Consider the following 12,798-nt stretch of genomic DNA (forward strand, 5'->3'; position numbering starts at 1 on the left):
CCCCCCCCCCCCCCCCCCCCCCCCCCCCCCCCCCCCCCCCCCCCCCGCCTTTAACACACCTTTTCTCTCATCCAAACTGACACAAGTTTAATGAAAGTTCCAGGCGAGTCATTTTTCTATCTATTACTCTCAACTCTTCAACCTTTCCTTTTCTTTTCATTCACGCCCTAAAGCTAGTTTTTGGCAGTGTTTCTTTTTTGCACACGTTCATAACATAACCAACTCCACAGCAGTAAGAAAACACAAAGCAATACGTTACAGCTAACAGCGGTCTTTTACTAGTAGTCAAACTGCTGCGGCCGATAAGAGTGGTTTTTAATGATTAAATAATACTTCTCCTAACACCGAAAACAATTAACAAACAAAGGTTTTTTTAAATAAAAAGTGGCACAGACGCACACCCACGCACATGAAACTGCACACACACACACGTACACACTCGCCCCCCCCCCTCACACACACACACACACACACACACACACACGTGCACATACACGTACACACACACATACACACCCACACACAAACACGCACACACACACACACACACACATTATTTCTGGTGCGACCATGGAGTGTATATTTTATTTATTCACTGTAGCCCTGACTGTCTTCTAGGATCCGACGGAAGTTTTTTCTGCTTGAAAAACGTAACAAGCCATTGAATTCAATAGTCTGACCCTGGTTAACTCTGCCGACTAATTCAGCCATTCCTTTGGCCATCGGCAGGGCTGTGTCTGTCCACTCCCGCCTCTCTGTCTTTCGTTTTGTCTGTGTGTCTGTCTCTCTTTCTGTCTATCTGTCTGCCCCTCTCTCTCTCTCTCTCTCTCTCTCTCTCTCTCTCTCTCTCTCTCTCTCTCTCTCTCTCTCCCTCACTAAAGAGTTTTAAACAAGCTCTGCATAATCATTTTATATCTACCTAGATGGCTATACTAGTCTTAACACGTGCACGTAGCTGTCAACAATTGGCAAAGCTTTATACACAAATATGTTCTTTATTATATATGTATTATGTGGAATTTCTGTTGCGATTTTCCATCATCATCATCATCATCATCATCATCACTTGATCATCATCATCATCATCATCATCATCATCATCATCATCATCATCATCATCATCATCATCATCATCATCATCATCAACAACATCTTCATCATCATCATTTACACCATATAATCATTATTAGCATTAGTGTAAACGTTGGTATCGTGTGAATTTTACCGTCGATCACTTTACATGTGTAACCTCAATTAACATGTTGCATGTTTCGCTTTCGATTTGTATGTTGCTTACTTTGTCATTTTGTTGTTTATGTTTATTTGCTTGTTTGCTTACTTGTCGATTGTTTGCTGATTCGTTCGTTTACTTTGTTTATTTGTCATGTTGCTTTACTTGTTTATCATTTATTAGACATTTGTATTAGAAGTAAGGACCGGTTGTAAGAAAAGGCGTCGCCTTAAACCTCTATCCTTGAAAAATAAAGTTTCATCATCATCATCATCATCTCTCTCTCTCTCTCTGTCTCTGTCTCTCTCTCTCTCTCTCTCTCTCTCTCTCTCTCTCTCTCTCTCTCTCTTTCTCTCTCTCTAAAGTATATCATGGCGAAGTGCCCAACTATATTCAGGACCTATTTCACAGTCCCCGAAAGGTACGGGTCTATCAATTTTCTACCACCAATACCCAAGATTGATTTGTTCAAAACTAGTCAAGCCTTCTCTGGCGCTATGGTGTGGAACTCCATTCCGTCTGTAATAAGATCATTAACCTCACTAAAGAGTTTTAAACAAGCTCTGCATACTCATTATATGTCTACCTAGATGGCTATATCTAGTCTTAACATGTGCAAGTAGCTGTCAACAATTGGCAAAGCTTTATGAATTACAAAAATATGTTCTTTATTACATGTATTATGTGGAATTTATGTTGCGATTTTCCATCATCATCATCAACATCATCATCATCATCATTATCATCATCATTATCATCATCAAATCATCATCATCATCATCATCATCATCATAATCATCATCACTTGATCATTTGATCATCTTCATCATTTACACCATATAATCATTGTAAGCATTAGTGTAAACGTTGGTATTGTGTGAATTATACCGTCGATCACTTTACATGTGTAACCTCAATTAACATGTTGCATGTTTCGCTTTTGATTTGTATGTTGCTTACTTTGTCATTTTGTGCTTACTTGTCGATTGTTTGCTGGTTCGTTCGTTTAATTTGTTTATTTGTCATGTTGCTTTACTTGTTTATCATTTATTAGACATTCGTATTAGAAGTTAGGACCGGTTGTAAGAAAAGGCGTCGCCTTAAACCTTTATCCTTGAAAAATAAAGTTCCTTATTCCCCCCTCTGCTTCTTTACCTCTGTAAACTTGTAGAGCTAGTTATTTTTCGATAATGACCCAGCAACCAAACAAATAACGAGCCAGCAACAGCCTGAATCCTCGATAGTGCAATGGGTTGAGAAGCTGTTATGTTTCGGTACTACTTTCGCGACTGAAAAGTTCCGAACGCTCTATACCTACGAAGTATACATCTCTGGAGCAAACAATACAAACATACCGCATTTAAATTAACAACTACAGGCCTGAACACATGAATCTCCATATAAAATCCATGAGTTCGGTTGTTTTCTGAATCTAGATCTGCCGTGCACAAACCGTTCATCACAAGCAAATTCCCACGGCAAGTAACTCATACTCTGGCGACAAGAGTAGTTCCCCTTCTTTTAACGCAGTTTCTTCGACAACACTGACTGCAATCCGACGGTCAGTTTTCAACAATATTTCATTTTATAAACAGATCACACGCAACCAAATGCACACATCTCATCAATTTAAACAACATAAAGCGGTTTCATACACTATTTTCCCCAGAAAACTGAACTTCATACAGTAATTAACGTTGGAACACGGGTGCAAAAGTTCGTCTGCTAGTCCCATTTGACGAAAGAACATTTACTAAGCGATACTAAAACATAAACAGAACACACAATATCTGCCTTTACCGCCACAGCAGAATAACAGCATATCTGTGTACTTGATTTTAGTCCAAAACAGGGAAACTGAAAAGAAGTGTTAACAGAATGGAATGATTTGCACGGAACTATACAACCGCGCATTAATCGATCGCCTGCGCAGGTTGACTGGTTGAGTGATTCGGATTCGATCAAACTTTCGCACAAAAACTCCTGTTTTTTTTTTAATAACTGAATAAAGGAGGAATAAAGAGGTTACACACCTCGTCTCAGTGATTATTAAAAATAATGGTCTCAGTTCGCGGTCATGAAAAAGCTCGCTGAAGCTCGCATTTTTCATGATCCGCTAACTTCGACCATTATTTTTAATAATCACTGAGACTCGGCATGTAACCTCTACATCATCATCATCATCATCTCCATGTCTGTCCGTCTGTACCAATAGCTACGAAAGACAAAATTGAAAAGTTTATGTGTCGATCTTTGTTTTAATGGGTTTTTTTAAATGACCGTTATGCAGGGACCACACGTACTAACAGCTACGTGATCCTGCTATCAACGTGGTAGGCATAAGCACGTGCAAAAGTTATCAACAGGTCAAGAAGTACAGTCATCATTGCCTTGTAGGCCGCTTTTGCCGCTGATAACGACGTGACATTGTGATCAGTTAGTAGGTGTTATCATCCCGGTCCTTGATTTTCTGTCACCTGGCTAAAAACGCAGTCCTTCCTGCATGCACAATGATGGGGGTGGGGGTGGGGGTGGGGTGGGGGTCAGCACTTGTGGGTTCTTGTATCCTTACAGGGATTTACATTCTCTGCTGTGACAGAAATCAGAGATATAGAATATTCTATCTGTACCAGCTGCGTTTGACATGGAGTAGTGAGATAATCCTTCAGTTTGGACACATAGTAGTACACATCAACAGCCTGGCTGCACCTTTTGCAGCGCGAGATGGTTTGTTTGTTCGTCTTTTTGTTGCTAAATCACTTTGTTTGTTCTGTTTAATGACATTTGTTTCACTATTAGAATTATGCAAAGGAACAGCATTGCTGCTGCGTTTTGGGGGAAAGACAAACTTATCCCCAATGAAAATTCTGGGGGTCCATATGGAAATAAAAACCTATCCCCAATGAAAACTTTGGGGGTTTACATGGAAACACAAACCTATCCCCAATGAACACTTTCGGGGTTTACATGGAAACACAAACCTATCCCCAATGAAAACTTTGGGGGTCCGCATGGAAAGACAAACCTATCCCCAATGAAAACTTTGGGGGTCCACATAGAAACACAAACCTATCCCCAATGAAAACTGTGGGGGTCCACATGGAAACACAAACCTATCCCCAATGAAAACTGTGGGGGTCCACATGGAAACACAAACCTATCCCCAATGAAAAATATGGGGGTCCACATGGTAAGACAAACCTCTTCCCAGTGTAAACTCAGTTTGGGGGTCCTCATAGAAACACAAACCGCAACACGGTGGCCTAGTGGTAAGGCGTCCGCCCAGTGAGCGGGAGGTCGTGGGTTCGAACCCCGGCCGGGTCATACCTAAGACTTTAAAATTGGCAATCTAGTGGCTGCCCCGCCTGGCGTCTGGCATTATGGGGTTAGTGCTAGGACTGGTTGGTTGTTTAACTTCATTTCTGTAGACATGTGCGATTCATACAGGATAAGTTTTGCAGCACGACGGTACAAAGAATTAAGTTTAAATAAGTGAACATCACTGCAGCCATCCCACAATGTCGAAGCAAAATTAATATGAGGCATTATATGAGCATGAACGAACATTTTTAATGTTTCAGATTTAGCATAATGTTTGAGCTTTGACAACAAATACAAATTCCTTGATAACACTTTGCAGAGGTTGCTTATGTGTGTTTGCCATTTCATTTCTTCATCGACAGTTACACCAAGTATGCGATGTTCTTTAACTTGCTGTATTTGAGTTGTCCCTAAGGACAGTTGTAATTTAAGAGGACTTTTCTGATGCTTTTGTCTTGTGGTAATAACAATGCTTTTAGTTTTTTTCTGGGTGCAGTATCATGGCATTTGATGTGCACCATTTTGCAACTTCGTCCAAAGTGTTCTTCAGGGAAGAATTTACTGATTCCAACGAGGTGTTAATGGTATTAATAGACGAATCGTCTGCAAAAAATTCACATTTGACTTTATCATCCGATGCATGTAAAGGCAAACCATTAACGTAAATACAAAAGAGAATAGGTCCTAATACAGACCCTTGAGGAACGCCATGTTTTACTAGTGCAGTAGACGAATTCTGGCATTGTAGAGTGACATATTGTGTCCGGTCAGCAAGATACGATTTAAAGAAGTCACAGTTCAAATCGTTTCTCAATAATAGTGTAATTTTTTCAACAATATGGAATGATCGACTAAGTCAAATGCTTTCTTAAAATCCAAAAACAATGCTCCTGTAACTTCAGACTTGTTCATTGCTGACAGCCAAGCTTCACAGAGAGACGTAAGAGCTGTGTGGCAAGAATGCTTGGACCGAAAACCGGATTGAAACTGATGGAACACATTTTGTTCTTCCATGTAAGCAAGAAGATGCTTGTGCACATGCCGTTCTAATGGTTATGACAAAACAGGCAGCAAAGAAATGGGTCTAAAATTACTTGGGTCTGAGAGATCTTTACATTTGGGAAGGGGTATGACTTTGGCGCTTTTCAATTTAGACGGAAAAAAGTTCTGCTCAATACTAAGGTTATATACGAACGTACAATACAAGATACAAGATACAAGATACAAGAAGTTTTATTGTCCTCATCAATACAAGGAAATTTGGCATGTGTGTGGCAAGACATGATACACTGATACATAGACATTTACAAAACACAACTGAAGTTCAATATCAGCACACCCTTACGCAACATACCCACTACTTCATACACACAGGCTACAATAATGTGCCCCTCGGACGTACGCAACCCACAGTTCACCCAGCCATACAGCTCCACATGCACTTACTCATTCATGCAGCACTCTAGCACCCGGCCATGTACAACTCACACACTGGAACCCTCATACGGCTACATATTGCATTATAACACCCGCACAAACATTACAACATCAGACATCGTACTAGATCTACAACTAACAAGCATACCTCCACTATCATGCACCGAATACATCATCATACATTACATCCGCAATATACGGTAGAGAAAGCTTCAATAACTTCAAGTCACGGGTATTTTATCAGGACCCATGGACTTTTTATTCTCCAGCTTTTTCAATAAATGTTCCGACCTCATGAACTGCAATCAGGAACTGTTCATGTGTGTGTGTGTGAGTGTGAGTTGTGTGTGGATATATGTGTGAGAGAGAGAGAGAGAGAAAGAGAGAGAGAGAGAGAGAGAGAGAGAGAGAGAGAGAGAGAGAGAGAGAGAGAGAGAGAGAGAGAGAGAGAGAGAGAGAGAGAGAGCGGTAATCGAATTTGCTATTGCCTGCTTTTAAAGAATGTGGACGATGGGCAAAACAGGCAGAACAAAAAACTGCGCTGAAACTAGACTTATCCGTTGTGGGCAGCCAAAGTGGCATTCAGCTCACCGGTTGGCTACCTCATTTGACATATATACCGCTGGCGCGATCCTCCTTCCCCACCTCACGCAACCATTCCGAAGCAACGCTTGGGTGCCACCAAGTTGGGCATTTGCTCGTGCACGCTACTGCAGGTAGCCCAGAAGGAAGTAATTTTCAACAGTTCAGGCAAGCTTGGAGGAAAACTTCTGGCTGATAACAAAGCCCGCGGGTATGTAGGCGTTAGAGAAGAGAGAGAAGAGTGGCTTTCAACTGGTGCAAGAGTGTTCGTGAACGCGGCCGGAGCCGCTTGTTGGTTGTACAGAGCGGTGTGCGAGCAGGGAAGCCATGACACGGCTGAGGGAGCGTGAAAGAGGACCCACCCCAGGGCTCCGCTCAGACACATCCCGGGTACCCATACACCGCCCACCCCGGGTGGCCCATCCATCAGCGTCAACTCTTGATAGCGCGCGACAAGCGCGGCGGGACACCCGTTTGTCAATACACTGCAACTCTTTTTCCTACCTTTGTCTCTCCGCTTCCATGCAGCAGGCATGGAGGGGCTTTGCTCTGCCAATAGACCACGGCTTGTAGAAGAACTTGTCAAAATTTGGGCTTCGTAAAAAAAATATCTTGGGGTAGATCGTGGGCTGATTACAAAAGGGTGTGATAACTATGGGTGGCGCATTTCTGTAGAAAGGGGGTAGATGTCTCTTCGTTTTTTTCAAAAGCGATAATCCACCCATTAGTTTTTTGCCGGAGCCCTCATCGTAAGTTGAAAGTGGCGGATGATTGATTACACTATTTCACCTTGTGCAGTGACAAATTGCCTGACGGTAATCCTTACTTTGCGAGTAATAATTCAAGCGGACATTAAAATGCTGCAAAACAAAATCATCCTTGTGGCTCGAGAAACACATTTGACTCGGTCGGTTGAGTTAATTGAAGATAAAGTAAGGCTGTACACGTAAACACGTACACGCAAGTTTGTCTGTGTAGGATCATTCGTGATATCACGCCCTTCTTTTTTTTCTGTTAGAAACAAGGTCACAAGAACAGCACTTTTTGTCTAAAAATGTGCTTTTGCTTGAGGTGAGTCATCATCTTTGATCTTCCCAAACAGGAACTCAACAACAGTTATATATACGCAAACCGTTCTCTACCTGCTTTAAAAATGAAGTTCTCACCATGCATCTACCACCTTACTTCCATTTCTTGTCCATATCGCTGCGAATCTGACTTGTTTAGGTACGAATAATATTAATGGGGAAAAGTGAGCTGTGCTCCAGTCACGTTTTGCACGTGAAGACCGTAAACATCTATGCTCAGAAAAAGGTGAATAGCAGCAACGATATACATATGAACACATACTGTTGATAAAGTAATAAAACAGAGATAATTACTGAGTGACTTGTTATGCAACATGTTTCTTAACTTTTGAGCTCAAGTTAATATTTCCTGCTCTATCACCATCACTCCGCCATACGGTTGTCTTCTGACGTCACCCTGCTTTCTTCTTTGAGTAAAGAACCTGGCAGGGGTATCGAGTTAAAATATTCATTTCAGAAAAAAAGATTTTTAAGCCTGGTTCTTCTTAAAAAATATACCTACAGCTCTCATCTCAAATCCACCTTTTTACATTTAGTCAAGTTTTGACTAAATGTTTTAACATAGAGGGGGAATCGAGACGAGGGTCGTGGTGTATGTGTGTGTGTGTGTGTGTGTGTGTGTGTGTGTGTGTGTGTGTGTGTGTGTGTGTGTGTGTGTGTGTGTGTGTGCGTGTGTGTCTGTCTGTCTGTGCGTGTGTGTGTGTAGAGCGATTCAGACTAAACTACTGGACCGATCTTTATGAAATTTTACATGAGAGTTCCTGGGTATGAAATCCCAAGACTTTTTTTCTCTCATTTTTTTCGATAAATGTCCTTTATGACGTCATATCCGGCTTTTTGTAAAAGTTGAGGCGGCACTGTCACACCTTCATTTTTCAATCAAATTGATTGTAATTTTGGCCAAGCAATCATCGACGAAGGCCGGACTTAGGTATTGCATTTCAGCATGGAGGCTTAAAAATTAATTAATGACTTTGGTCATTAAAAATCTGAAAATTGTAATTAAAATTATTTTTTTTATAAAATGATCCAAAATTACTTTTATTTTATTCTTTATCATGTTCTGATTCCAAAAACATATACATATGTTATATTCGAATTAAAAACAAGCTCTGAAAATTAAAAATATAAAAATTATGATTAAAATTAAATTTCCGAAATCGTTTTAAAAACAATTTTATCGTATTTCTGGTCGGTTCCTGATTCCAAAAACATATAGATATGATAATTATGTTTGGATTAAAAACACGCTCAGAAAGTTAAAACTAAGAGAGGTACAGTAAAGTGTGCTATGCAGCACAGCGCAACCGCTACCGCGCTAAACAGGCTCGATCGTCACTTTCACTGCCTTTTGCACTAGCGGCGGACTACGGTCATTGTGAAAAAATGCAGTGCGTTCAGTTTCATTCTGTGAGTTCCACAGCTTGACTAAATGTAGTAATTTCGCCTTACGCGACTTCGACTTGTTTTCCTTGTATAAAATGTCAAGAATAATTGAAAATAAAATCAAACTATGTCAAATGGAGACAATTGACACTGTGATTAATTTTGACATTGAGATTTGTTTGATGCTGATATTAATAAAGTAGGCTATGGTTTCCGAATTAAATGTCAGGGACACACACACACGACACACACACACACACATGGATAATTCATGTAGTTAATCACATGGTCGGTTAGCTAGTTTGCAAGCTCAGAAGCGGCTCTGAAAAACAGACGAACACGTTATTCAATATGGCAAGAAGGATAACCATCGGTGCATAAATCCTTTTATATTGGTAGTTTTTTGTTTGTTTGGGTTTTTTTCTGGCCCAAAAACATTTTCCCTTTGTCGTGCACCACCGCAGAAACTCGCACAGTATAATGAATCCACAAGCGCTTGAAACCCAACTGAAAGATATCGCTTACATCTCCACAAAGCTCGCTTGCGTCTTATACAAAAGCGCGCGAAGTCTCGGCACGCAGATCGCTTACAACACCATACAAGAGAAGGCTTGTTCACCACTACCTTCCCCCTTCCTTAGCTCAGGAAGGTTACCGAAAGCTACCCGACTGTTACCGGTACACTTGTCATTAATTGACATTCAGGCGCGCACGCACACACACACATATACACACACACACACTACACAAACACTGACACTGACAAGCGCGCACGCACACACACACACACATACACACGCACACTCATACACACACACACACACACATATACACAAACACACACACACACACATACACACGCGAGCGCACACACACACACACACACACACACACATACACACACACAAACACACACACACATATATAATTTCTGAATAGCCTGGGACCAAGGGTGGATATTTAGTTATTCACTGTAGCCCGGCTTGACTGTCTTCAATATGAGTGCCACAGACAGTGTCCGATGGAAGGTTAGTCTGCTTGAATAACGTTACAAGCCATTGAACTCCATAGTCTGACCTTGGTTTACTCTGCCGACTGATTCAGCCATTTGGTATGATCCGCGGCAGGGCCATTTCTGTCCACTCACGCCTCTCTCTGTGCACACGTGCGTGCGTGCCGTGCTTGCGTGGTGTGTGTGCGTGTTGAAAAAATAATAGAGAGTTGCAGTCAGCGAAAAATGCGTGTTTCTGTTTGTGAAACTGAATGGCTGGCCGTGAACTTGCATTGTAATACATTATCACTCAATCATTCAATCGATCCCCGCGATTACACTGCTTCTTCAATTTTATTTTGTTCCAAACACCTGTGCTTTTTACAATGGACGAACGTACGTGTCCTTGTCAGCTGTGCCGAACGTGACAGTCGTTAGAACAAGGCCATGAGAAAGGTTTCGACCTTATCATGCCGATAATGTATCGGCAACCCATTGTCCTGTTGAAAGATATGTACGCGTTGAACTATGCGATTGGCTTATCTTAGTGAACTCTATCTCAGTAAATGCTACGTGTCTATCGCAAACTGTTTTGGGTAGGTTGAATTCTTTTGTGAAATCGTGACTGTTTTCCAATCAATGCGTTTGAGATGCGGAATTGCAGATTGTACTATGGGCTAGGTGGGGAGGGGGGGGATTCTCGGGCAATGGGGGATTGGATAAGTCAAGTTGAGGTGTGTGTGTGTGTGGGTGTCACGTGTGTGTTTGTGTGTGTGTGTGTGTGTATGTGTCTGTGTGTCTGTATGAGTGTGTGTGTGTGTGTGTGTGTGAGTTGTGTGTGGATATGTGTGTGTGTATGTCGGTTTGTTTGTTTGTATGTGTGTACATGTGTGTGTGTGTATGTGTGTGTGAGTGTGTTTGTGTGTGTGTGTGTGTGTGTGTGTGTATGTATGTGTATATAATGTGTGTGTGTGTGTAGTTATAACCGATGTGTACAATCAGTGATCTAAAGCGGAATGGCGAACAACAAATACTGGGGTGATTGAGTGGCACAAGCAACTACTTTTTGTCACAACTTTTGAATGTACATTCCTTCCCGTGTTTTCGATCATATTCATTACCACACATCTGCTAATTCTTTACATGCAATAAGAGCATCTTTCAACTTAATCACAGTCATGCCAGCAATAAGAGCATCTTTCAACTTAATCACAGTCATGCCAGTAATTAACAGCATCTTTCAACTTAATCACAGTCAGCAAGCAATTAACAGCATCTTTCAACTTAATCACAGTCAGCAAGCAATTAACAGCATCTTTCAACTTAATCACAGTCAGCAAGCAATTAACACCATCTTTCAACTTAATCACAGTCAGCAAGCAATTAAGAGCATCTTTCAACTTAATCACAGTCATGCCAGCAATAAGAGCATCTTTCAACTTAATCACAGTCATGCCAGTAATTAACAGCATCTTTCAACTTAATCACAGTCATGCCAGCAATTAACAGCATCTTTCAACTTAATCACAGTCAGCAAGCAATTAACAGCATGACTGCTTCCAGCGCAGAGTTGGATATTTCTGTTGAATAATTTCGTAAGTGACATCTGTCCAAGTCAATGTGCTACATGATTTGAGCAGACGAAATCCAGCCGTGCACAAATTACAGCCGTGCACAAATTACAGCCGTGCACAAATTACAGCCGTGCACAAATTACAGCCGGGCACAAATTACAGCCGTGCACAAATTACAGCCGGGCACAAATTACAGCCGTGCACAAATTACAGCCGTGCACAAATTACAGCCGGGCACAAATTACAGCCGTGCACAAATTACAGCCGGGCACAAATTACAGCCGTGCACAAATTACAGCCGTGCACAAATTACAGCCGTGCACAAATTACAGCTTACAGCCGTGCACAAATTACAGCCGTGCACAAATTACAGCCGTGCACAAATTACAGCTTACAGCCGTGCACAAATTACAGCCGTGCACAAATTACAGCTTACAGCCGTGCACAAATTACAGCCGTGCACAAATTACAGCTTACAGCCGTGCACAAATTACAGCCGTGCACAAATTACAGCTTACAGCCATGCACAAATTACAGCCGTGCACAAATTACAGCCGTGCACAAATTACAGCTTACAGCCGTGCACAAATTACAGCCGTGCACAAATTACAGCTTACAGCCGTGCACAAATTACAGCTTACAGCCGTGCACAAATTACAGCCGTGCACAAATTACAGCCGTGCACAAATTACAGCCGTGCACAAATTACAGCTTACAGCCGTGCACAAATTACAGCTTACAGCCGTGCACAAATTACAGCCGTGCACAAATTACAGCCGTGCACAAATTACAGCCGTGCACAAATTACAGCCGGGCACAAATTACAGCCGTGCACAAATTACAGCCGTGCACAAATTACAGCTTACAGCCGTGCACAAATTACAGCCGTGCACAAATTACAGCTTACAGCCGTGCACAAATTACAGCCGTGCACAAATTACAGCTTACAGCCGTGCACAAATTACAGCTTACAGCCGTGCACAAATTACAGCCGTGCACAAATTACAGCCGTGCACAAATTACAGCCGTGCACAAATTACAGCTTACAGCCGTGCACAAATTACAGCCGTGCACAAATTACAGCCGTGCACAAATTACAGCCGTGCACAAATTACAGCCGGGCACAAATTACAGCCGTGCACAAATTACAGCCGTGCACAAATTACAGCTTACAGCCGTGCACAAATT

The sequence above is a fragment of the Littorina saxatilis genome, linkage group LG7 (assembly GCF_037325665.1).
Source record: "Littorina saxatilis isolate snail1 linkage group LG7, US_GU_Lsax_2.0, whole genome shotgun sequence".
Classification (NCBI taxonomy): Eukaryota; Metazoa; Mollusca; class Gastropoda; order Littorinimorpha; family Littorinidae; genus Littorina; species Littorina saxatilis.